The sequence below is a fragment of the Carassius carassius genome, chromosome 1 (assembly GCF_963082965.1).
Source record: "Carassius carassius chromosome 1, fCarCar2.1, whole genome shotgun sequence".
NCBI classification, from domain to species: domain Eukaryota; kingdom Metazoa; phylum Chordata; class Actinopteri; order Cypriniformes; family Cyprinidae; genus Carassius; species Carassius carassius.
In genome coordinates, this window is record NC_081755.1 from 29,045,342 (window position 1) to 29,070,544 (window position 25,203).

A 25,203-nucleotide genomic window follows, 5' to 3' on the forward strand; every position below is an offset into this window, starting at 1 on the left:
TTCAGTTTCATCCTTTACAATTTACAAATTTGGATTCTTGGATTGGATGGTGACTTGTGATCTGCACTTTTAATGTACAACATGAATTCTATTTTTGATGTATTATAACAAATTATTTTTCAAATCTTAAATCTGTGATTTGAAGGGAACCCAGGAATTTAGATAATATTTTCCATTTGCTCTGTAAATTAGTTTATAAAGGTGAGCAAGTGTGTTGAGCAGAAAGCACCCCAGTTGGCTGGAAAAAGATCTGATGTACATTTCTGCGTCAACAAGGATCATCTGGTGTAGAATGGGAAGAACAGTAATCTCTGATTTCTGTGAAAAAAAAAAAAATTATATGTATATATATATATTTTTTTTGTTATTGTCAGCACAAGTGAAGGCCAAAGTCCATTTTGTGTTACAACATTGGAGTAAAAATAACAAGATATCCGGATTCTACCGAATACTCACTTCTGTAATCTGCTTCTAAATAAATTTAAAAAAAGTGGGGGAGGCGGGATTGGGGGGATTCTCACAAGCTACGCATTATTTTCTTGAGATTAGATTTCTGTGAACATACACTGCCGCTCAAAAGTTTGGGATCAGTAAGACTTGTAATGTTTTTTAAAGAAGTCTCTTCTGCTCATCAAGACTCCATTTATTTGATCAAAAATAGAGAAGAAAACAGTAATTTTGCAAAATGTTATTAGAATATAAAATTATAGTTTCTATTTCAATGTACTTTAAAAACTAATTTATTTCTGTGATGCAAAGCTGAATTTCTAATAGCCATTACTCCAGTATAAAGTGTCACATGATCCTTAAGAGATCATTTTCATATGCTGATTTATTATTCGAATTATCAATGTTGAAACTGTTCTGCTGCCAAAATTTTTTTTTGTAAACATGCGATACTTTTTAAGGATTTTTTGATGAATAAAAAGTTAAAAAGAACAGCATTTATTCAAAATATAAATTTTTCTAACAATATAAATCTTTGCTATCACCTCTTAACAATTTAACACATTTAATTTCTTTCAAAAAAAGAAAGAATAAAAATGTACTGACCTCAAACCTTTGAACGGTAGTGTATATTGTTAGAGAAAAAAAATTATATATATATATATATATATATATATTTTTTTTTTTTTTTTTAATTCTCTGCTTTTTAACATTTCATTCATCAAAGAATCCTGAAAAAAAGTATCACAGGTTCTGAACTTTTTTTAAGCAGCACAACATTTTCCAGCACAGAAAATAAATCATCACATTAGAGTGATTTCTGAAGATCATGTGACACTGAAGACTGGAGCTATGATGCTGAAAATTCAGCTTTGCATCACAGGAATAAATTAGATTTTAATGTATATTAAAATAGAAAAATATTATTTTATATCATACTAATATTCCACAATATAAAAATTGTCCTGTATTTGGCTGGTAGTGTAGTATTTTGTCTATATTTCAACAATTATTCTCTTATGAGATATACACTGTAGCTTGATTGAAGGATGTGTTAGATATGTCTGTGAAGAAATCTGCAAGTACTTCAGCACACATCTAGCAGGATTTTCCTCTTATCACCATAGTGACTGACAGTACCTGGTCATCCAGCAAAAGGGCAAAATGTACAAAACCTGGCTACAGTGAATATTATTAACAATTAACCCAGCATGAAAAGTGATATTTAATACTTTTACATCATTACAAAAATAAACGGATCCCTTTTTTTTCCACAAATTTTATGTTGCTGCATTTGAGTTCATCATTTAACAAATATTCAACAAATATTCTTAAAGAAAAAACAGGTCAGATGAGGGTTTTAAAACTTATAAAATATTATGAAATTCCACGGTTGACAATCAGTTTTCTAAAAAGCACAAATACATAAATTGTTGTTATTTGTAAATTTTAATAGCTACATCATAATACATTTTTTATTAATTTTCATTCATTTATATTATTTTTTTTTTGCATTCTCCTTAAGTTCTAAACTACAGTTCTTACAGTTGTGCATCTGTGCAGTGAGTAAAATCACTCAGATCACATTTTTTCCCCTATTATCATTTTTGATTTAAAGTTCTCTGAAGTCCACTAACAATTTACAAATCAAGAATTTTTTTTTTTTTTACATCAAAATTCAATTTAGAAGTAATAGGCTATTTTCTGTCCTGTTTTGGCCCCCTCATCAGAACACTCTGTTTGAATATGTGTGGTGGATTGTACAGTAGACTCAAGATAAAATTAAGTGAACAAAAGACCAAGTTCTTACTGATGCGGTTCATCAAATCAAGTTTATCGTTAGGTTCTGTGTAGACCTGTGTTTTTCTCTCTTATCATTTGCCTACAGTACTACATGCGCAAACCGGTGGGTGGGCTAAACAGGCAGCGATTTAGAAGCAGACATTGATCTTCTTCTGTGGAAGCGGTGTGTATGACATACTAGTGTACTACAGTGGTACATTCCACAATCTGTCATTTGGCAGACTGTCTTTAACATAAGCTGTTTTTAGACTAATGAGAAAGCTTTGAGTTCTGAAACTTGCAGGATGTTTATTTATAAATAGGAAATTTTGATTTCCAGTTCCTGACCCCTTAAAGCAGCTGTACGTATGAGTTTATACCACATGATCTGAAGATGTCATTAAACAACAAATACACCTAGTGGCACATCCGTGTATACAAATAAAGAGAAATATACTAAGTGCCATGTCTTTAAAGGGTTAGTTCACCCAAAAATGAAAATTAAGCTGTGTTTTACATCCTAGGTGTCTGTGACTTCCAGTCAGAGTTATATTAAAAATGGACCTGGCATTTCCAAGCTCTATCACTGCAGTTAGGTAGGTGTTGCAGTTCATCAGTCCAAAAGAAGTGAAATAAAAAGCGCCCATCCATAAAAAAAATTAATTGTCTCACACAGCTCCGGGGGGGTGAACAAAGGCCTCCTGCCTCCTCAATGCATTTTTATAAGAAAAATACCCATATTCAAAACGTAACCATCCCTTTAATGTAGCTTGCGACAACAGTTGTTCACAGAAGCAGCTTTCGGCAGATGACACATAGGGTCAGCGTTGCGCATGCGCAGGTGAGTCTACTGAAATCCAACATTTGGTTACAAGATCAAAGGAAGCAAAGTCTCCTCTTGGCATTCTCGAAAAAATCATCTGACATTTTTCTTTGCAAATCCTCGTTTTGTACTTCTAATTAGCGACCGTTGTTTTGTTTTGCTCTCATCGATGTGATTCTGCATTCGTCACTTCTGAACAGCGCATGCACAGAGCTGACCTCATAAAGTACATCATCCGGCCAGAACTGCTTCCATGTACAACAGTGAGCTTGAGCTAGATTAAAGTGATTATTACGTTTTGAATATGGATATCTTTCTTACAAAAACGCATCCATTTGCAACAGGAGGCCTTTGTTCACCCCCTGGAGCCGTGTGAGACGCTTTTTTTATGGATGGGTGCTTTTTATTTACAACCCGAATTCCGGAAAAGTTGGGACGTTTTTTAAATTTTAATAAAATGAAAACTAAAAGACTTTCAAATCACATGAGCCAATATTTTATTCACAATAGAACATAGATAACATAGCAAATGTTTAAACTGAGAAAGTTTACAATTTTATGCACAAAATGAGCTCATTTCAATTTCGATTTCTGCTACAGGTCTCAAAATAGTTGAGACGGGGCATGTTTACCATGGTGTAGCATCTCCTTTTCTTTTCAAAACAGTTTGAAGACGTCTGGGCATTGAGGCTATGAGTTGCTGGAGCTTTGCTGTTGGAATTTGGTCCCATTCTTGCCTTATATAGATTTCCAGCTGCTGAAGAGTTCGTGGTCGTCTTTGACGTATTTTTCGTTTAATGATGCGCCAAATGTTCTCTATAGGTGAAAGATCTGGACTGCAGGCAGGCCAGGTTAGCAACCGGACTCTTCTTCGACGAAGCCATGCTGTTGTTATAGCTGCAGTATGTGGTTTTGTATTGTCCTGCTGAAATAAACAAGGCCTTCCCTGAAATAGACGTTGTTTGGAGGGAAGCATATGTTGCTCTAAAACCTTTATATACCTTTCAGCATTCACAGAGCCTTCCAAAACATGCAAGCTGCCCATACCGTATGCACTTATGCACCCCCATACCATCAGAGATGCTGGCTTTTGAACTGAACGCTGATAACATGCTGGAAGGTCTCCCTCCTCTTTAGCCCGGAGGACACGGCGTCCGTGATTTCCAACAAGAATGTCAAATTTGGACTCGTCGGACCATAAAACACTATTCCACTTTGAAATAGTCCATTTTAAATGAGCCTTGGCCCACAGGACACGACGGCGCTTCTGGACCATGTTCACATATGGCTTCCTTTTTGCATGATAGAGCTTTAGTTGGCATCTGCTGATGGCACGGCGGATTGTGTTTACCGACAGTGATTTCTGAAAGTATTCCTGGGCCCATTTAGTAATGTCATTGACACAATCATGCCGATGAGTGATGCAGTGTCGTCTGAGAGCCCGAAGACCACGGGCATCCAATAAAGGTCTCCGGCCTTGTCCCTTACGCACAGAGATTTCTCCAGTTTCTCTGAATCTTTTGATGATGTTATGCACTGTAGATGATGAGATTTGCAAAGCCTTTGCAATTTGATGTTGAGGAACATTGTTTTTAAAGTTTTCCACAATTTTTTTACGCAGTCTTTCACAGATTGGAGAGCCTCTGCCCATCTTTACTTCTGAGAGACTCTGCTTCTCTAAGACAAAGCTTTTATAGCTAATCATGTTACAGACCTGATATCAATTAACTTAATTAATCACTAGATGTTTTCCCAGCTGAATCTTTTCAAAACTGCTTGCTTTTTTAGCCATTTGTTGCCCCCGTGCCAACTTTTTTGAGACCTGTAGCAGGCATTAAATTTTAAATGAGCTAATTAAGTGGATAAAAGTGTAAACTTTCTCAGTTTAAACATTTGCTACGTTATCTATGTTCTATTGTGAATAAAATATTGGCTCATGTGATTTGAAATTCCTTTAGTTTTCATTTTATTAAAATTTAAAAAACGTCCCAACTTTTCCGGAATTCGGGTTGTAACTTCTTTTGGACTGAAGCACTGCAACACCTGCTGCGTTCCAGCATGAAAGATCAAAGACCATTTTTAAATAACTCAGACTGGATTAGTCTGAAAGAAGAAAGTCATATACACCTAGGAAGCCTCAGGGTTAAGTAAAACAACCAAATTTTCTTTTTAGGGTGAACTAACCCTACAAGGAACAAAAAAGGGGAAGAAAAGATCTGTATACAGAAGTTCTCAGAAAGCTATTTTGGGTATTCTTGACACTCAAATCAAGATTAAATATCTTATGCCCAATGAGTTTCTTGATTCACTGAAAACCATAAAAAAACTGGTTCTTCATAAAAGGAATGGGGAAATCAAAGAGCTCAATCAAAGTGTAAATATATTTAATGTCTTAACGTCTGCTGTCTTTGCAGTTGTTTTCCTTTAGTGTCATGTGTCTCCTAACCTTTATTTAGTTCACACTGTCTCTTCACCTCGGGCAAAACTTGCTATTCTTGGTTTGTCAAACCAGTACTTGAGACTGTTAGGTAACACACTAAAGCAGCATTACCAGAATGGTTAGTAATGGCAATTTATCAGCTTATGTTTGAGGCAGGTCTGTTTTAGAGATGCCTGCTGGGGTTTGGATGACTTACTCTGGACAATATTCTGATAGGCCACTGCAGCAGGAGAGTCTGGAACTTCAGTTCGGAAAGACCTTCCCTCGTCACAGCTTCTCCCTTGAAAAGCAAAATACAGAAGTGCAATTAGAGAACTAGAAACTGCTGGCTGCAGACTTTCCTTCAGACGCTTTATAAGAACCACTATAGGGAGTTTTTGACACTTGATTCACTGACTACACGCTGTAAATACTATGAAAACAAGGAAACACTCTCACATAATGTGAATTGTTAAACTTCCTAATGTCCTGACCACTTAATGCGGAACAAATGTAGAATGATATTTTGCTGTTGTATTTAATCTGGTTTAAAACAATCACTTCCTTGTGAATGGTAAAATATTAAAGCTCTCTGTACCTATCTGTGGATCCAGGGGTACTCTGCCCAAAAGAGGGAGATTTAGCTCTTCACACATTCTCTGTGCTCCTCATGTGGTCAGAGGAAATATCTGTGATGTATTCTGTCAACAGAAAGTGAAGGCATTTCAAAAAACAGTATATGATGTGGCAGGTCATTACACAATGCAATATTTTATTTCGTCACACTTGTGTTGTTCCTTGCTCTAATGACTTCTGTTTTCAACAGAAAATTTAATTGCTCTTTCCCATACAAATACAATGGAATATACAAGCTTAAAAAATAATGCAAAGGGATCATCAAAGCAGCCCACACAACTCAAGTCTACAGTCGTGGCCAAAAGTTTTGAGAATTACATAAATATTAGTTTTCAAAAAGTTTGCTGCTAAACTGCTTTTAGATCTTTGTTTCAGTTGTTTCTGTGATGTACTGAAATATAATTACAAGCACTTCATACGTTTCAAAGGCTTTTATCCACAATTACATGACATTTATGCAAAGAGTCAGTATTTGCAGTGTTGGCCCTTCTTTTTCAGGACCTCTGCAATTCGACTGGGCATGCTCTCAATCAACTTCTGGGCCAAATCCTGACTGATAGCAACCCATTCTTTCATAATCACTTCTTGGAGTTTGTCAGAATTAGTGGGTTTTTGTTTGTCCACCCGCCTCTTGAGGATTGACCACAAGTTCTCAATGGGATTAAGATCTGGGGAGTTTCCAGGCCATGGACCCAAAATTTCAACATTCTGGTCCCCGAGCCACTTAGTTCTCACTTTTGCCTTATGGCACGGTGCTCCATCGTGCTGGAAAATGCATTGTTCTTCACCAAACTGTTGTTGGATTGTTGGAAGAAGTTGCTGTTGGAGGGTGTTTTGGTACCATTCTTTATTCATGGCTGTGTTTTTGGGCAGAATTGTGAGTGAGCCCACTCCCTTGGATGAGAAGCAACCCCACACATGAATGGTGTCAGGATGCTTTACTGTTGGCATGACACAGGACTGATGGTAGCGCTGACCTTTTCTTCTCCGGACAAGCCTTTTTCCAGATGCCCCAAACAATCGGAAAGGGGCTTCATCGGAGAATATGACTTTGCCCCAGTCCTCAGCAGTCCACTATACATATTCACTAGTTCTTTGCAGGTCACCATGGAAGAACAATGATGTCAAGCATCACCCTCCTTTTAACATGTCAAGTCTGCCATTCTAACCCAATCAGCCTGACATAATGATCTCCAGCCTTGTGCTCGTCAACATTCTCACCTGAGTTAACAAGACGATTACTGAAATAATCTCAGCAGGTCCTTTAATGACAGCAATGAAATGCAGTGGAAAGGGATTTTTGGGATTAAGTTAATTTTCATGGCAAAGAAGGACTATGCAATTCTTCTGATCACTCTTCATAACATTCTGGAGTATATGCAAATTGCTATTATAAAAACTTAAGCTGCAACTTTTCCAATTTCCAATATTTATGTAATTCTCAAAACGTTTGGCCACGACTGTAATTATGTTGTACAACAGCTTCATGTGGCAAAGAGGACAGAATTTAATATGTTGTTCCATGACCTTTCCTTTCCATTGGCTGTCAGAACTCTATAACCAGATTATTCAGATTTATGAATTAATTATTCATGTGTTTTTATGAACTGTAAAAACAGATTCATTTTAAGGATGCTACAAAAAGAATAATTACGATAATATCTGTAAATAACAACTTATAATCACATATAAAGGTCTGGGGTCTGTAAGATTTTTCAAAATGTTCTTGAAAATAGTCTCTTACGCATTTATTTGATAAAAAAACACAGTAAAAAACAAAAAAATATATTTTGAAATATGAAAAACTAAAATAACTTTTCTATTGTTATATACTTTAAAAAATGTCAATTATTCCTGTGATGGCAAAGCTGAAGTTCCAGCATCATTATTTCAGTCTTCAGTGTCACATGATCCTTCAGAAAACATTTATTATCATTAGCAATGTTCAAAACAGTTGTGCCGCTTAATATTGCTGTAGAAACTGTATTTATTTTTTTGTATTCTTTAAAGAATGGAAAGTTCAAAAGAACAGCATTTATTTGAAATAGTAATCGTTTGTAACATTATAAATGTCTTTCAACTAATTTGATGCATCCTTGATGAATGAAAGTATTGTTTTCAATAAAATACCTTGCTGACTGCAAACTAAGTATACAATCTAGTCACAAATCATCATATGATCAATTAACTCCAACTGACTTCTGTCCTGATACTTAATGGTGCTTTCGCATCCTCTTTGAAGCTTAATAGCTCTAGTCCCTATTAAATGTATCTGCCTGGTAAAAAAAAAAAATAAATAAAAAGAGAAAAAAAAGATAATTGGGCCTTTAAAATCTTTAAAATATCTCAATTTGTGAGAAAATAATGTTGATAGAAATAAAACAAAAAGATGACAATCTCAAACTTCATCAAACAAAATTCACTTGCAACACTGTTAACAAACAGAAAACATCAAGAGTGATGTATGATGTGTTGATATGATGTGAGATACTGCATATAAACTCTTTTACTGTACCTTGCATTTAGGACAAACAAAGCCACTCATGTTTTCAATCACAGCTATGATGGGTATTTTGACCTTTTTACAGAATCGTATCTCTTTTCTCACATCCTGAAAAGATACTTCCTATTTCAGAAGGGAACAATAAAAAACAAAAATTATGCCGCAGTCAAAACATAGTTACATATTAATAAGGATTATTACATGTTATTCCTATAAGCGCATTACAAATACAGCAAAATTGTTTATGTTGGCTGTTACTTTTCTCCTCATTTGCAGTGATGGCAGCAAAGTGCCACAACAAGCGTGACCCTAACACCTACAAACATTGAACTTAAAGGGATAGCTCACCCAAAAAATGAGAATTTGATGTTTATCTGCTTACCCCCTGAGAACCCAAGATGTAGGTGACTTTGTTGCTTCAGTAGAACACCAACAGAGATTTTTAACTGAAATGGTTGCAGTCTATCGGTCCTATAATGTCAGTGGATGGGAATCACGGCTTTGAGAAAAAACATACATAAACAAAACCAAATTAAACCCAGCAGTTTGTGACAATACATTGATGTTTAACCCTTGGGCGGGCCTCATTTGGGAGTCACACTCAGGGTCTTCACGGTCAAAAGTGACCGGACACCTGAAATTTAACTTTTTTGGCCCCTAGTAAAATCAATGGAATATATATTTTTTTCAAGAATATTTTTTTATTTTATATTTGTATTTTGTAAAAATATTTAAGGTATTAATGAATATTTCTGCAATAATTATGAACAATTTTTCTCATAATAGTACAAGATTTTTTTTTTCTTCTAATTTTTCAACGTTATTTTTAAATGTTGTATTTCAGATTAAAACAGAGACTAGGACTTTTTTAGCGCCACCTGGTCAGAGGAAAGAAAGTAAAACATGTAAGTGCATGGTGCAACCACTTATTGCCAGTATAGGAATCTGTAGAGAGGCTTGTGAATTCCCTTTATTTAGACATAATTTGTTTTTAGACATAATTGCTTACTCATATTAAGTAGTTGACTTGAATATATAATAATACATTCTAAAGAGTATTTTTTGTATAGTTTTAGATTTTTTTTTTGTTATAAATAATGATTTAATGCATTATTTGCTTTAAAGTTTTTGCATTTTGATTACAATAGAGAGAGAACACAAGTAAGCATTTTGTTAACCTTTTTTTATTCAGAATTTAATTAAAAAAATGCATTTCATTCAAACATAACAGTTTATGTAAACATTTAGCACTGAACACTAACAAAAGGAAGGAATAGTAATCGAAAGGAAACAACAATAACAAACAAGCTCGAATAAACAGGAAACATAAAAAAAATTAAACAGTAAATATAAAAAGAGAAATAATAAAATAAGAGTTATAAATACTATTCTAACTTTATCCTATGCGGGCTACTATGTAACTGCTGTGTATACTAACTACTATAACTGTTACCTGCATACAGAATCTCAGCCTCACTGTGTGTGTATGCAAGTATGTATACAATGACATGTATACAATGTCTATCTTTTGCACTCTGGATATGTAATCTTTTGATCTATTCATTTTATTTTACATTCTCAAAATGTTACAGTTCATTTGTTTGTGTGTGTGTGTGTGTGTGTGTGAGGGAGAGAGAGAGAGAGAACATTCCATCAACTGTCAAGGGTTGGGAGATTTGATGACAAAAGAACAAGAGCTGCAGGAAAGCAAAATGACAAACAGGCACCTGTCCGAGAGATTTGGGGAAAATGGGTAGAGAGACTTCCATTTATGTACAGTCTTTGGTCATGAGAAAAACCTGGACAAGCAAATATTGAATGACATGATGCATGACCTTAAGGAACATACTGTTCTGTGCCCTTTTTTTTTTTTACTACTTATGCTCTTGGCACAGAGCTCCTGCAAAAAGTAAATAAATAAATTTGCTCTGCGTGGGGAAGAGAGGAGCGAGTATGAGAAGCATTCAGAGACACAGGCTTTTTGTGCGGTCTTCTGAACTGGGAATAGCGAACATGCAATAAGAGATGCTCTTGATATACATTGTGACGCAGCTCTTGTAAATTATCTTTTTTGTTCGTTATCTGTCTTTTTCAAAGTTTAAGTTGCATAACGTTTTTCTTTAGTTTTAATTTGCCTATTGTCCTGACCCTGTAGACGCCATAATCCCACTCTTTCTCTCTCCTGCTTTCCTTTTTATTTTGTTTGTTTGTTTGTTTTTATGGTGGGCGTTTACACAGTTGGCTAGAGCAGAGCTGATTGGGGAGAAAGGTGCACTTACTCTATTGGTAAGTAAGACTGTCACTCAAGGCTGGGAGTCATGCATATGCTCTGGAACAGAGTAATATCACATCCATATCGCAGGCTTTTGCGAACCTCCGTGAAGTTGGCACCCCATAAAAAGAAATAATCACCAAAACTATGTCATTCGTTTGTGCTGATTTGTGCCGCAGAAACGAGCGTTTGTGCTGGTTTGGTGTTTGAGATATTAAACATTCTTTTTTTGACCGTGTGACGTCACTCTCCACCCCATGTCACCCAAATCACTCCAAACCAGCGCAGTTCGTTTGTGCTCGATTTGTGCCATTCAAACAAACACTGTATCTATTTTCCTTCCATAGATACATCCAAAATATTTGCGGAGGCTGTGGCATCACTCTCCACCCCAGTTCGTCTAAATCGCACAAAATGGGTGTCATTCGTTTGTGCCCGATTTGTGCTGTTGAAATGAACTTCAAATATATTTCTTCTTCTTAGAAATAACAAAAACAATTCTGGGCAGTGACGTCACTCTCCACCTTATGGCGTCCAAATCTCTCCAAACCGGTGTCATTCGTTTGTGCTCGATTTGTGCAGGTTTGTGCTGTTAAAAGAAACCCTGTAACTATGACCGTTTTTTTTTATATAACAAAAATAAACTTTTTACGAACAGTGACGTCACTCTTCACCCCATGGCGTCCAAATCTCTCCAAAACGGTGTCATTCGTTTGTGCAGGTTTGTGCTGTTACGATAAACATTGTATCTTGTCCTCTTCCTTTGAAATAACACTTTGGATTCGGGAAAGTGACGTCACTCTCCACCCCATGCCATCCAAATCGCCCCAAACCGGCCGTAGAGAGAACCATCATAAATTATTCCATTCTCTAGTTTAGACATCACAAAATCTTTGGAGGAGAGGTTGACGACCTCCGTGAAGTTGGCCCCCCACCCAACGCAAAACGTCAGCAAAATAATTACAATGTCTTCTTTTTCCCCTATGCATTCAATCAATAGGCCTACTTTCCAGTGCTTTGTGGCAAACTATGCACGCTTGAGCGTGAAATAGGCTATAAATGCCTATTCATTAAAGGATGGTTTAATAGGTTATTATATTAATCAATTTAATATAAAAATGGGACTAGTTGACTAGAAAAAAAAAATCTTAAAAAAAAAAAACAGTAGCAAAAACGAAAATATTACCAGCACAAACGAAGCACAAACTAAGAAGATTTTGGGTACATTTGGAGCATGTGTGGGGTTGAGTGACGCCACCATCTATAATTCATTATCTAATATTTTAAAAACTGAAGCTCACAAATGAAAATATTACTGGCACAAACTTGCACAAACTAGGCACAAACAAACGAGTCTATTTGGGGTGGATTTGGAGTATGTGGGGGGCTGAGTGACCTCAGAATGTCCTATAAATATCATTTTAATATCTAAAAAACTAAAGCGGCACAACAAAAAATTTTGCAGTACAAACGGAGCAGAAACGATTGATACTATTTTGCTGACGTTTTGCGTTGGGTGGGGGGCCAACTTCACGGAGGTCGTCAACCTCTCCTCCAAAGATTTTGTGATGTCTAAACTAGAGAATGGAACAATTTATGATGAACAAACCAGCACAAATCGAGCACAAAAGAAGGACACCGGTTTGGAGAGATTTGGACGCCATGGGGTGGAGAGTGACGTCACTGTTCGTAAAAAGTTTATTTTTGTTATATAAAAAAAACGGTCATAGTTACAGGGTTTCTTTTAACAGCACAAACCAGCACAAATCGAGCACAAACGAATGACACCGGTTTTGTGCGATTTAGACGAACTGGGGTGGAGAGTGACGTCACAGCCTCCGAAAATATTTTGGATGTATCTATGGAAGGTAAATAGATACAGTGTTTGTTTTATCGGCACAAACGAACTGCGCTGGTTTGAGATAGTTTTGGTGATTATTTCTTTTTATGGGGTGCCAACTTCACGGAGGTCTTTTGCGATTAGCAAATCGCAACATCTCAAATCGCCATTTCGATTCGATTTTGATTAATCGCACAGCCCTACTCTGAATTGTTGTGTTTTTGTCTATTTTCCATTCATTTCCTATGGTCGGTCATTTTTGACCAAAGACCTTGAGTGTTACTATTTTTTTTACGCCCATGTAGACTGTTCGAATCATGCCCTCAATTTTTTGTGTGTTCACACCCCAAGTGCCATAAAAGTCACTGCATTTCATATCATTCTGATGGAGCTGTGATTTTTAACATTTCAAAACTAGTGATGCACCGAAATGAAAATTCTGCGCCGAAACCTAAACCGAAAATTTAGGATGCACTTGGCCGAAAACCGAAACTGAAGCCGAAAATGGCTTCTTTTAAAAACGTATATATATATTGCTTGGATTTAATGGATCTGAATTGAAAAATCACAATATAATAATCAAACTTTTATTAACAGTTACATAACAAAACATAAAATATTTTTTACAATAAATATAAATAATAATTATTCTTCAAGTTTTATGTTCCATCAAATAAAATAGTTTTTTAAAAATTGTGCAAAAAAAAATACACAATTTTGGAGATTTTTGCAGAACAAATGTTACATATTGCAACTTTGGTGTCCTCTCATATAGGGCTGTCACTTTTGTGAAAAAAAAATCCTGTTCGATTTTTGAGACATAGGCAAAGTGTTCATTGAATCGTTAGTAAATTGCCTATATTTGGCGTTGATCCATTTTTCAACGCCAAATATAGGCAAATCCACCGACAACTAAACAGGGATTAGGGCGAACGTAAAGAGGGCGCTTGAGACGCGCACAAGACAGCAATGTGGACTGCCATAACATCAATGAAAAACATTACTGAAGGCTACATTGATATTATGCACTAATAGGTTCTGTGTGTGTGTGTCAGAACCTGCAGTTGCTGTGTGACGCGCGTTCGCTGCGAGCGTATAGTGACGAGCTGGACGCGCTCCGAGAGAAGGCCGTTAAAATCGATTCCCTGTTTTCGTTTTCGAAACTTGTGTTGGTTGGTCCGATCGATTGTGCAGCTTTTGTGACAAGCTTTTTTTGATTGTGACAGCCCTTTGACATGGCAGACGCGTGATAACAGCTCGACCGTGAGTGAAACCTAAGCGCTTGCTCACGGATGGGAGGGGCGGGTGACATTCATTTTCGGTTTACGTTTTCGGCTGTTTTTTTTATTTCGGCCCGAAACTGATCATGCCATTTCGGCCGAAAATTGCGGCCGAAATTTCCGTGCACCCCTATTCAAAACATAAAATATTACGGTCAGAAATGACCAAAGACTCCACAAGGGTTAAAGACACAAAATGATCGTCTGTGCAAGACAGTGAACAGTATTTATATTGTTTTTTTTTTTTACCTCTGATTTTTACCGCTGTCCTGAGCACGTCATTTGGTTTGGTTTGTGTATGTTTTAGGACTCTCAAAGCTGTGATTCCCATCTACTGACATTATACGACTGACAGACTGCAACAGTTTGAGTTAAAAATCTATGTTTGTGTTCTACGGAAGAAACAAAGTCACCTACATCTTGGATGCTCTGGGAGTAAGGAGATAAATACGAAATTTTCATTTTTGGGTGAACTATACATTTAAGGAAGTTTTAGTGCATTTATGTGACCTATCACAGAGTTTCAGTGGAAGCCTCAAAACACTTATCCTCTTCGATTAAAAATTAACGGCAAAGCTCAAATGCTTAGTTCTGAAAAATGTGTTGATGGCTTCTTTCAGCCTGTGCACAGCTAAGAAGTGCAACTCGTGTGGAGACATAAATAACTTTTTTTTCTTTTTTATAAATTGTTCACACCACTGAGTTCCCCTTCACTTATAGTGTGCAGGAAATCAATTTTTTTTTAACTTTCAGTAAAGTGTGAAAGCATCTTGTTCCTCACACGTCAATACATCTGTTTTTTTCTATGCAAATCTTTTCATTTGAATCTTTTTTTAATATTTTATTTTTATATCACAAGATGTAAAAGCAACTTCCTGGAACATGCACAGCGTTTCACATTTCTTTGAGTAACTGTTCACCTGTGTGGTGGTGATGATAACGGCTCCATCGATGCCAGTGCCGCTGATATACTACACGATGGACAAATGCTCATCAGATGTTCCTGGAGGCATGTCTATGATCAGATAATCCACTTCTCCCCAGTCCACATCCCTCAGAAACTGTTTTATCATGGCTAAACATTAACAAAAGACTGAAAATGTAACAATGCACCATAACAAACATGGCCCGGAATTCAGTTCAGTTTAGTTCCCATTTGTTTGTATAGGCCTTTTCACAACACGTATTGTTTCAAAGCAACTTCGTAGGAAATGAAAATATCATGTTGCAAAAAAACTGCACTGTCTAGCACTCCAGTCTTATGTCAGATGCAATCTCGATGAAAATCAGAAAAGCGAACCATTTTGCCACTCAAGAGGACTCTGAACTTAAAATCCTTCTTTTTGTACACTAGTGTTTTGACACTTGATGTGCACCACAATGAATTAACTTGTATGGTTAAAACTAAATTTCCCTTAACTTTCCCTTAATTCAACAATACACCCTCTTATGTTAAATAATAACCATTTTTACCTTGGCAATTAAGTAAGTAAAGTTTTTTTATATAGCACATTTATCTCAGCAAAGCAGGCCAAAGTGCTGAACAGAATCAAAGTTAAAACATAAGACAAGCAAGAAAACCTATAAAACAATAAAACATCAATTAGAATGCCTGGGATTAAAGATATGTTCTCAACATTGTTTTAAAAGTTACAATAGAAGGTGCAAGGCAGATGTCCAGTGACAAACATCTGAATGCTTTTTAATACCATTTAAATTTGTAATTAATTATGGACTGAATGAGCCAGATTAATTCCATTAACTCACTAGTGAGGCAGTTGCGTGAATTTTTTAAAAAGTACCTGTTCACAAGAGTCGCCTGTTTATGAATCAGACATCATGGGTTGCATCATGTTTGTTGTTGTATGCATGAAACCATTTGTGTCATACATTTTAGTCATGGTCTTGAGCTAGAGAGTATAATCCTGTTTTTCTGATGCCTGTTCCAGGCAGACAAGGCCAGAGTAACTTAAAATAAGCCTTTCCCACAACTCTAAAGTAAATAGAATCCACATAGGTAACAGAGTACCTAACAGAGTAAATACACACCTAACACAGCAATATTATACACCAAACCGAACGTATCACACAAAGGCATCCATGTTGCATAACAATCACTGTCCTGCCAAACCCTCAACCCAAATGACAACACATAGTTACAGTCTTCCAAAAAAAAAGAGCACTCGGGACTAAATGGGTAAAAAGGTACATGCAAATGTCACTGTAACCTTGCATTTACTTGTTTACATTTTATAAAAAAAAAAAGTTTATTTCATTTTATTTTTAAATAAAAATGTCCTGAATTTGAAGCCTTATGACCTTTCCTTTAACCTTCTGTCCATTTGTATTCAGGTGCATCCCCAAAACAACAAAAAGCGAGCTGTGCATTTGATTTGAGGTTCACAAAACACTAGACAACACGTCAACTTGCCTTGAATCACACAGTGGTACTTCCTGAAATTAAAAAAAGAAAAGAAAAGAAAAACAACAATAATAGCTCTTTCCACCTGATTTATTAAGTTTATCAGATGAATGTGCTTGAAAACGGCTATTGTTTGCCATATTTCCGTGTAGCTGAAGTTCTACAGCAAAAGTCATTCAGCTCCCGTATGTGTATCAATGAAGCTACTTAACACCTTGTTCAACGCTCTATCTCAACTCTCAAGGAAGCTATATTCAAGGCCACCTGTGAAACACACAGTAAAGGAAACCAGTTCTCATCACAGATGAGACACTTATATATCAGACAGTGGTTAAAATACAGGGTTCACGGAAGTGAAACCCATCCGGTCGAAACTTAACTTAGTGCTTGAGATAAACAGAGCCATGTGCTCTCATTGCATCGGAGCATCTCACCGTGGAACATGACACCCGTTTTTCTGTTCCTTTGTGTTTCGTAAAGTATAAAACACTTTAAAAAAGTAATACTTTCAGGTCTGGTGCACAAAGAAAGATGAACGTCATAAAATGCATTTTTTGTTGTTGTTCAACATTTGATCCAAGTTCCGCTAATAGTCATATGTGCATTGTGTTGTCCTGTTAGAAAGGAACCCTTTTTTAATTTTGAAAGCAGTACTTCTGCTTCGTAGAGTTTTATTGTGGCAGGAAGCTAATGCTGACCTGGTTTTAGCTACCACTGGAACACAGGTCTTTTTTATTTATTTATTTAATTACACTAAAGTTAATCACAAAGAGATTGTTAAGAAGCATCAGTTACTGTACACCAGCTGGCAGAGATTTACAAACCTGCATACTGAAATATTGCTTAAGCAAGATTAAACAGACTAACCAAGCGGAAACATGTCACTTAAAAACAGCTGCATGAAACCAAACATGCATCACCACGATATACTTAACCATAGAACCAACAATCACATGATGGCTGCCTACACCTCATACACCCACTGGCTGTTGTCCTTTACACTGAGAATGTGATTAGGACTACTGTTTCTTTATGATGAATCATTTATTTATTATTTAGGAGGGCATATATTTAGTAGGGACTTTTTTATATGATGTGTCATTTAATATTTGTTATTGTTACAAATGGTTATAATCATATCAGGGTAGTAAGTTTCATTATGACACTACATGAAAATAAATAAATAAATAAAAATCAACAGTTTGGAACGATGGTCATATATTTGCATGACAAGATTTATATATTTAAAAAAAAAAAATTTTCCCACCACTTAGAATGTACTGATCAGTAACACTGTCAATCTCGTACTCATTTCACTCATTAATAATTAACAAATTCTACTTTGTTCTCGGTTTGGACAGACATTCAAACTAAGTTTCATGATGTTTGGCAGTTTAGAACGTCAGGGCTGTAGCTATTCATCAGGTACCTGAATTCCCCTAGAACTCTGAAGTAGAGCATTCTGGGTAGAATTAAATAGGTCATATGGTTTTTTGGGATTGTGCAGGCTGCCCATCTTGTTTTGACCTTCACTATCAGGGGTGCATATGACTGCATGACTTTGAGGAAGGCCATTTAAACTACTTAAAAAATTAACATTTGAATATTCCTGATGTGTACAACAGAAGACAGGGCTAAAATACAATACCAACCATTCTTTTTGGGGCCTCTCCAGATAACAGCATCATCTGGACTACTGAGCAGGAAGCCGATGGACATGACGGCCAAGTTGTCCTCAACATACTAGACAGAGAGAACATACCTGTATGTAAAAATGCCAAATACTTGAGAAATACAAATCAAAAGAAGAGAGATTTAAAAGATCTCACCACTGGGGACCAGCCTGATGAACCTACAGAGAAACGAAGCAAAGCATGAGATTCCCAATCATCTTTCTGACGCAAGCAAGAAGCACAATCAAACCAGAGACATTCGACATACCTGCTCCCCCTCTAACCCCATTATTTTTGGTATAGATGTCCCACAGATGTCCACATCTAGCAGTGCAACCTGGAAGAGGAAAATAAAAAAAGTCAAGCACAGAAACTGGTACAAGGATGTTTACTGAGGATATGGATTAATAAGGATGTGCCTTTTACCCAGACACTGAAAGTCTGTGTAAAGCGATATTAAATGTGTTCTGAGTTTATAACACTACAAAGGAAGTGTCATTAACCACCCAGCCAAATTTGAATAAAGAAAAAAAGGTAAGTAAATAAAATGAGTTATCAAAATCACTGAAACCACGCCCACTCGTGGGAAACCTGCTACCTCTCTCAACTGTCAAATACTTGAAACGATGCACCCTTTAGCAGTTTAATTGGATTTGCACAGTCATACGTGAAATATACATTTACGTGACTAAGGCATAGCTAGCTAACAAACTGAAGTCTGAGAGTAACCCACGCTTGAGCAGATGAACCACTGATGCTAATGCGCTCTCTAGTTATTATAGTGTTAGGGGAAGGCCCATGCTCAGTGGCTACAGTGCATCATCCTGACATAATTTCAGGCTCGCCCCAAAAAAATCCCGCACAGTGGTTTAACGGTCTAACCACATAATACAGTACTACATAGTTCACATTCACAGTCTCTGTAATGAGTTTTCACCAATACATTTCTAACATTTATAATATGTTTACAAACAATTCTCTGAATTGCTTTTACACAGACTTTAATAATTAAGTCGAACAATTACTGTATCTAAAATCCTGTGGCAAAAATCAAATGTGAAAATTTGGTCAGTTCATACAAGTACCTTCCTCATATTATTTACAGTATTAAACATGGCAAAACAAAACAGTTTCTTAAAGACAAATGAAAATTGCACCACCGCAGTACAATGATGTTAACACAAGATGTCAGAATGGCACAGTTTAGTGAGTCAGCAACTCACACAGACGCACATACAGCTTCAGTCTGACCAGCACTGACTCAGTCATTACATAAGACCATCACTTCAGTTCCAGCTCTATAAACACAGACCACAACCACCTCCAACACATCTTTGGGCTATTTAAACTAATCTCTGAATCTCACTTCTACCATGCTGTGACCGGGAAACATAACCTTTCCATTGCCTATGTGGTATGAATGAAAACATCACGTCTGTGGTCTCATTTCTGAGTGTACATCCTTGATTTGGTGAGGGTTGAGTGTATACAAGACCTAATAGTTATATATGAACTTTGGGCCAGATGTCCATGACATAAGAACAGGCACTCAATTTGAGTCAGCATGCGTGACAACAGATCCAGAACACTTCTATTAGAGCAGGCCGGGGGATTAAAATGTATTCTGTTCATTAAAAGTGATTATATAGCAAACAAACTATCGGAGTTTGCCAACAGACTGGATCACATTGTACCAAACGAAGCATTATAAATGTAAAAAATAAGCTTCTATCTATCTATCTATCTATCTATCTCTGCAAACACCTCAACAGGGCCTCACAGAAACAGATGCAAATGTCATTAGGCACGAAAAAAAAAACAAAAAAAAAAACCTGGGAATCTTTTAGAGGGTTGGCTTTTGTATAGAAGACCATCAAAACTCTATTTCTTCTCTTACAATAGACCTCAGGAGAGCTGCTTTCTTCATTGGATTATACTGCAGCATGTTTAGATAATCACACCAGAGGAAGAGTTTGTTAGTGTGACTGATCTGTGGACATTATAGGAAATGATAAAAATTCCAGATGTGCTGATGATTTGATTTTTTGGATCCTTTCTTTTGATGCAACAAAGACATGACATGCACCTAAATGGATCAGAAATAAACAATGTTAATTGAATTAATAATGAATTAAGAAGGACGCACTTAAAACACACCCTCTGTAAGGCCACACTGTTTATTTCTCCCTCCCTGTTCTTCTGCTTCCTGAAGGAAATGTACTGAAAGCATACTTTGGTGTGAAAGCTGCAAACGAGGAGGAGCACAGTACGCCACTTAATAGTCCCACAGGAATCAAGCAGGTAACCTCGCTCTCCCTTTCATGCTCTCTCAGGAAATGGACGCTCAGTGAGCAGGGTTGTAGGGAGTCTAAGACTATAGTGGCATAAATCAGAGATTCTTCCACTGAGCTAAAGGGGAAGTCACACCACTTCCTCCCAGAGTCTGAATAATTTCTTCTGGCAACTGCTCTTCTTTTCCAGTACTTCCCTCTTTCTTGGGCTAGAAACACAAATCTACATGCTTCTGTGTTTTACTTGGTCTTCTTAAATCAATGTCTGAAACCCTCAGGGCTCATCAAATATATGATGAGTGAGGAGTGAAAAAGCACATCTTTACAAAAATGTAAAGAATCCCACAGACCTCTTGAGAGAATATGGAACATCCACAAACGGGCCTGTTTGAGACCAGAAGCAGATTTTGCCTATATGCTAGTCCTAGAAAAGCAAAGAGACATTAACCTTGCTTTCATTCAAATTTGCGAGTATAGGGCTTACATCCCATGCTGTTAAAGGGTTAGTTCACCCAAATAGCAAAATTATGTCATTAATAACTTACCCTCATGTTGTTCCAAACCAGTAAGACCTCCGTTTATCTTCGGAACACAGTTTAAGATATTTTAGATTTAGTCCGAGAGCCTTCTGTCCCTCCATTGAAACTGTGTGTACGGTATACTGTTCATGTCCAGAAAGGTAAGAAAAACATCATCAAAGTAGTCCATGTGACATCAGAGGGTCAGTTAGAATATTTTGAAGCATCGAAAATACATTTTGGTCCAAAAATAGCAAAAACTACGACTTTATTCAGCATCGTCTTCTCTTCCGTGTCTGTTGTGAGAGAGAGTTCAAAACAAAGCAGTTTGTGATATCCGGTTCGCAAACAAATCATTCGATGTAACAGGATCTTTTTGAACCAGTTCACCAAATCAAACTCTATCGTTTTAAACGGTTCGCGTCTCCAATACGCATTAATCCACAAATGACTTAAGCTGTAAACTTTTTTAATGTGGCTGACACTCCCTCTGATTTCAAACAAACCAATATCCCGGAGTAATTCATTTACTCAAACAGTACACTGACTGAACTGCTGTGAAGAGAGAACTGAAGATGAACACCGAGCCGAGCCAGATAACGAACAAAAGACTGACTCGTTCACGAGTCAAGAACCGGTTGCATCAGTTTTCAGATCACCAGTAGTTCTTTCAGACAGTTCGATTCAATAAACTGGTTGAAGAAAACGGTTCACCGGTTCTTTTACGCTCGACGTAATGACGTCATTGCCGATGATTGCCCTTGATTCACACATGCGCAGTATCATCAGCTCCTCGGTTCTCGAATCGGACGCGTCTGACAGAAACGGTTCTTGACTCGTGAACGAGTCATTATCTGACTCGGCTCGTTGTTCATCTCTCTTTTCACAGCAGTTCAGTCAGTGTACTGTTTGAGTAAATGAATTACTCCGGGATATTGGTTTGTTTGAACTCAGAGGAAGTGTCAGCCACATTAAAAAAAGTTAACAGCTTAAGTCATTTGTGGATTGATGCGTATTGGAGACACGAGTCCGCATCATAAAGAGGAAGATGCAACAAAGAAGACCTAAGACAGTTGAGCAACTAGAAGCCTGTATTAGACAATAAGGGACAACATTCCTATTCCTAAACTTGAGCAACTTGTGAGTAAAGACCTAAGACTCAGCAACTAGTTGAGCAACTAGTTAAGCATTAACATATTTGTTTCCATTATTTAAGCATTATTTTATTTATTTGTAAGGCTGCTCTATGTTTGATTTATATTGAAGTGTTTAATGCCTTTTAATGGTGAGACTTTTTTGGTAATCAGGCTCTCAAAAATTATGTAAATTAAGGAATTGTCGGTTAGCGGTATCAGCCAAAATTTTCATAACACTCCACAGAGAAAAGAAAACCTGAAATTGTGTCAAATGACCCCTTTAAAATTTTACTTTACCTGTAGACATGTATATGAATTGTATTTAAAAAAAAAAAAAAAAAGATATTTCCTGAAAAAAAGAAATTTAGGGTTAGGGTTAGCCACTCCCCACCCACCGAGCGGGAGAGAAGCAATCGGTTTGAGGGATCCCACCTGGTCGTGTTTCGCGGGACCAGGGGAGGTCGCCGAGGAGGAGGTGGGCGAGAGGAGGCTCAACATTGCTCTCCACCATGGCCCCCCTTCGACTCGGGGCTCAGGTGGGAGGGACCAGAGCCGCCGTCTCACCATGGCGGGTGGAGAAAGCCAGCGCCACTGCCCATGATGGCCGCAGGTCCAGCGCCACAGCACAAGATGGCCGCCAACCCAGCGCCGCTGCGGTGCATGGCCACCAACCCCGCATCACGAGGCAAGATGGAAGCCAGCCTCACACCACCGTACAAGATGGCCGCCAGCTCAGTGCCCCGAGGCAATATGGCCGCCAACCCAGCGCCACGAAGCAAGACGGCCGCCAGCCCAGCGCCACAGCACAAGATGGCCGCCAACCCAGCGCCACGAGGCAATATGGAGCTAGCACAACGCCACAGCACAAAGTGGTCACCAGTCCAGCGCCACGGTGCAAGATGGCTGCCAGCTCAGCTCCAACGCCCAAGATGGCCGCTGACACATTTCTTGATTACTTCGATATGCTGTCAAAGATCCTAGAGGTTCCCAAAACGGTTCACGTCATGGCTGCTGAGCCAGCGCCACAACCCAAGATGGCCGCCAGCCCAGTACCACAGCACAAGATGGCCGCTAACCCAGCGCCAATGCCCAAGATGGCCACTGGTCCAGAGCCAAAGCACAAGATGGCCGCCAGTCCAGTGCCACAGCACAAGAAGGCTGTCAGCCCAGCGCCACAGCACAAGATGGCCGCTAACCCAGCGCCAATGCCCAAATTGGCCACTGGTCCAGAACCACAGCACAAGATGGTTGCCAGTCCAGCGCCACAGCACAAGAAGGCTGTCAGCCCAGCGCCACAGCACAAGATGGCCGCTAACCCAGCGCCGCTGCAACAGGAAGACAGTCACAGCTGACCCTCTGGAGCCGAGTCAGGTTCCAGTGAACTCTCCGGAGTCGAGTCAGGTTCCAGTGAACTCTCCGGAGTCGAGTCAGGTTCCAGTGGACTCTCCAGAGTCGAGTCAGGTTCCAGAGTCGAGTCAGGTTCCAGTGAACTCTCCAGAGTCGAGTCAGGTTCCGGTGGACTCTCCAGAGTCGAGTCAGGTTCCAGTGGACTCTCCAGAGTCGAGTCAGGTTCCAGTGGACTCTCCAGAGTCGAGTCAGGTTCCAGTGGAATCTCCAGAGTCGAGTCAGGTTCCAGTGGACTCTCCAGAGTCGAGTCAGGTTCCAGTGGACTCTCCAGAGTCGAGTCAGGTCCCAGTGGACTCTCCAGAGTAGAGTCAGGTCCCAGTGAACTCTCCAGAGTCGAGTCAGGTCCCAGTGAACTCTCCAGAGTCGAGTCAGGTTCCAGTTGACCCTCCAGAGTCGAGTCAGGTTCCAGTTGACCCTCCAGGGTCGAGTCAGGTTCCAGTTGACCCTCCAAAGTCGAGTCAGGTTCCAGTTGACCCTCCAGAGTCGAGTCAGGTTCCAGTTGACCCTCCAGAGTCGAGTCAGGTTCCAGTTGACCCTCCAGAGTCGAGTCAGGTTCCAGTTGACCCTCCAAAGTCGAGTCAGGTTCCAGTTGACCCTCCAGAGTCGAGTCAGGTTACAGTGAACTCTTCAGAGTCGAATCAGATGTTTGTGGACCCTTCAGAGTCGGGGCTAGTCACCGCTGACCTTCCAGAGTCGGGGCTAGTCACCGCTGACCTTCCAGAGTCAGGGCTAGTCACCGCTGACCTTCCAGAGTCGGGGCTAGTCACTGAGGACCTTCCAGAGCCAGGGCTAGGTACCATGGACTTTCCAGAGACAAGGTTGGTCACCGTTGACCTTTCAGAGTCAAGTCAAGTCACTGGTGATCTTCAAGGACAGAGTCAAGTCACTGGTGATCTTCAAGGACAGAGTCAAGTCACTGGTGATCTTCAAGGACTGTGTCAAGTCACTGGTGATTTTCAAGGACTGAGTCAAGTCACCGGTGATCTTCATGAACAAGTGCCAGTCACCAATGATCTTCGTGAGCAGAGTCAGGCCAGCACCGATCTTCTGGAGTCCAGAAGAAACACCAGGGGATTACCAGAGCTTTGTCGTTCCGCTGGTCCGGCCACACGGAGGTCTGATCCGCCCTGGGGGACTCCGGCCTCAACCACAGGGGTGTGGTGGTCTTCTGCTCCGCCCTGGGGGAATCCGGCATCGACCACAAGGACGTGGTGGTCATCTGCTCCGCCCTGTGTCTGTCGTGGAGCGTCTGGGAGCCGCTCCGTAGAGGGGGGGTACTGTCACAGTGTCTGGGTTGTGTTCCCTGGGTTTCCACTAGGTGTCCTCCTTTCCCACGGTGTCTGTCACCTTATCACTTCTTGTTCCCTTATTTGGTCACCTTCCTCCTTGTTGAGTTAATTGATTGTTCCCCACCTGTCTCCAGTTCCCTCATCATCCTTCTGTGTATTTATACCCGGTCTGTCTGCGTCTGTGTCACGGAGTCCTTGTCTATGTTTCATGCTTTCCGTAGTCTTGCCCTTGCCGTGTGTTATTGTCTGTTTTCATGTTGTTTGGATATTCTGGTTTTGACCCTGCCTGGACTGTTTACCCCTTTGGATTTTCCCTGAAATAAACATCATACCTGCAATTGGATCTCTCCTTGTTTCCTATATCACCGAACGTGACAGACCTATTTTAACGATCTAAATGCAAAGCTATTTTAATATGCTATTTTTAAGCATATTCCCACTTTTGCTATTTTAACAATGGAAAAA

The 25,203-nt window shown here is 38.8% G+C and overlaps 1 pseudogene; it reads right to left on the minus strand.

Moving 5' to 3' along the window:
* Positions 1-226: 226 nt before the first annotated feature.
* On the minus strand, positions 227-19,366 carry LOC132124281 (cytosolic Fe-S cluster assembly factor nubp1-like; annotated as a pseudogene).
* Positions 19,367-25,203: the final 5,837 nt, after the last annotated feature.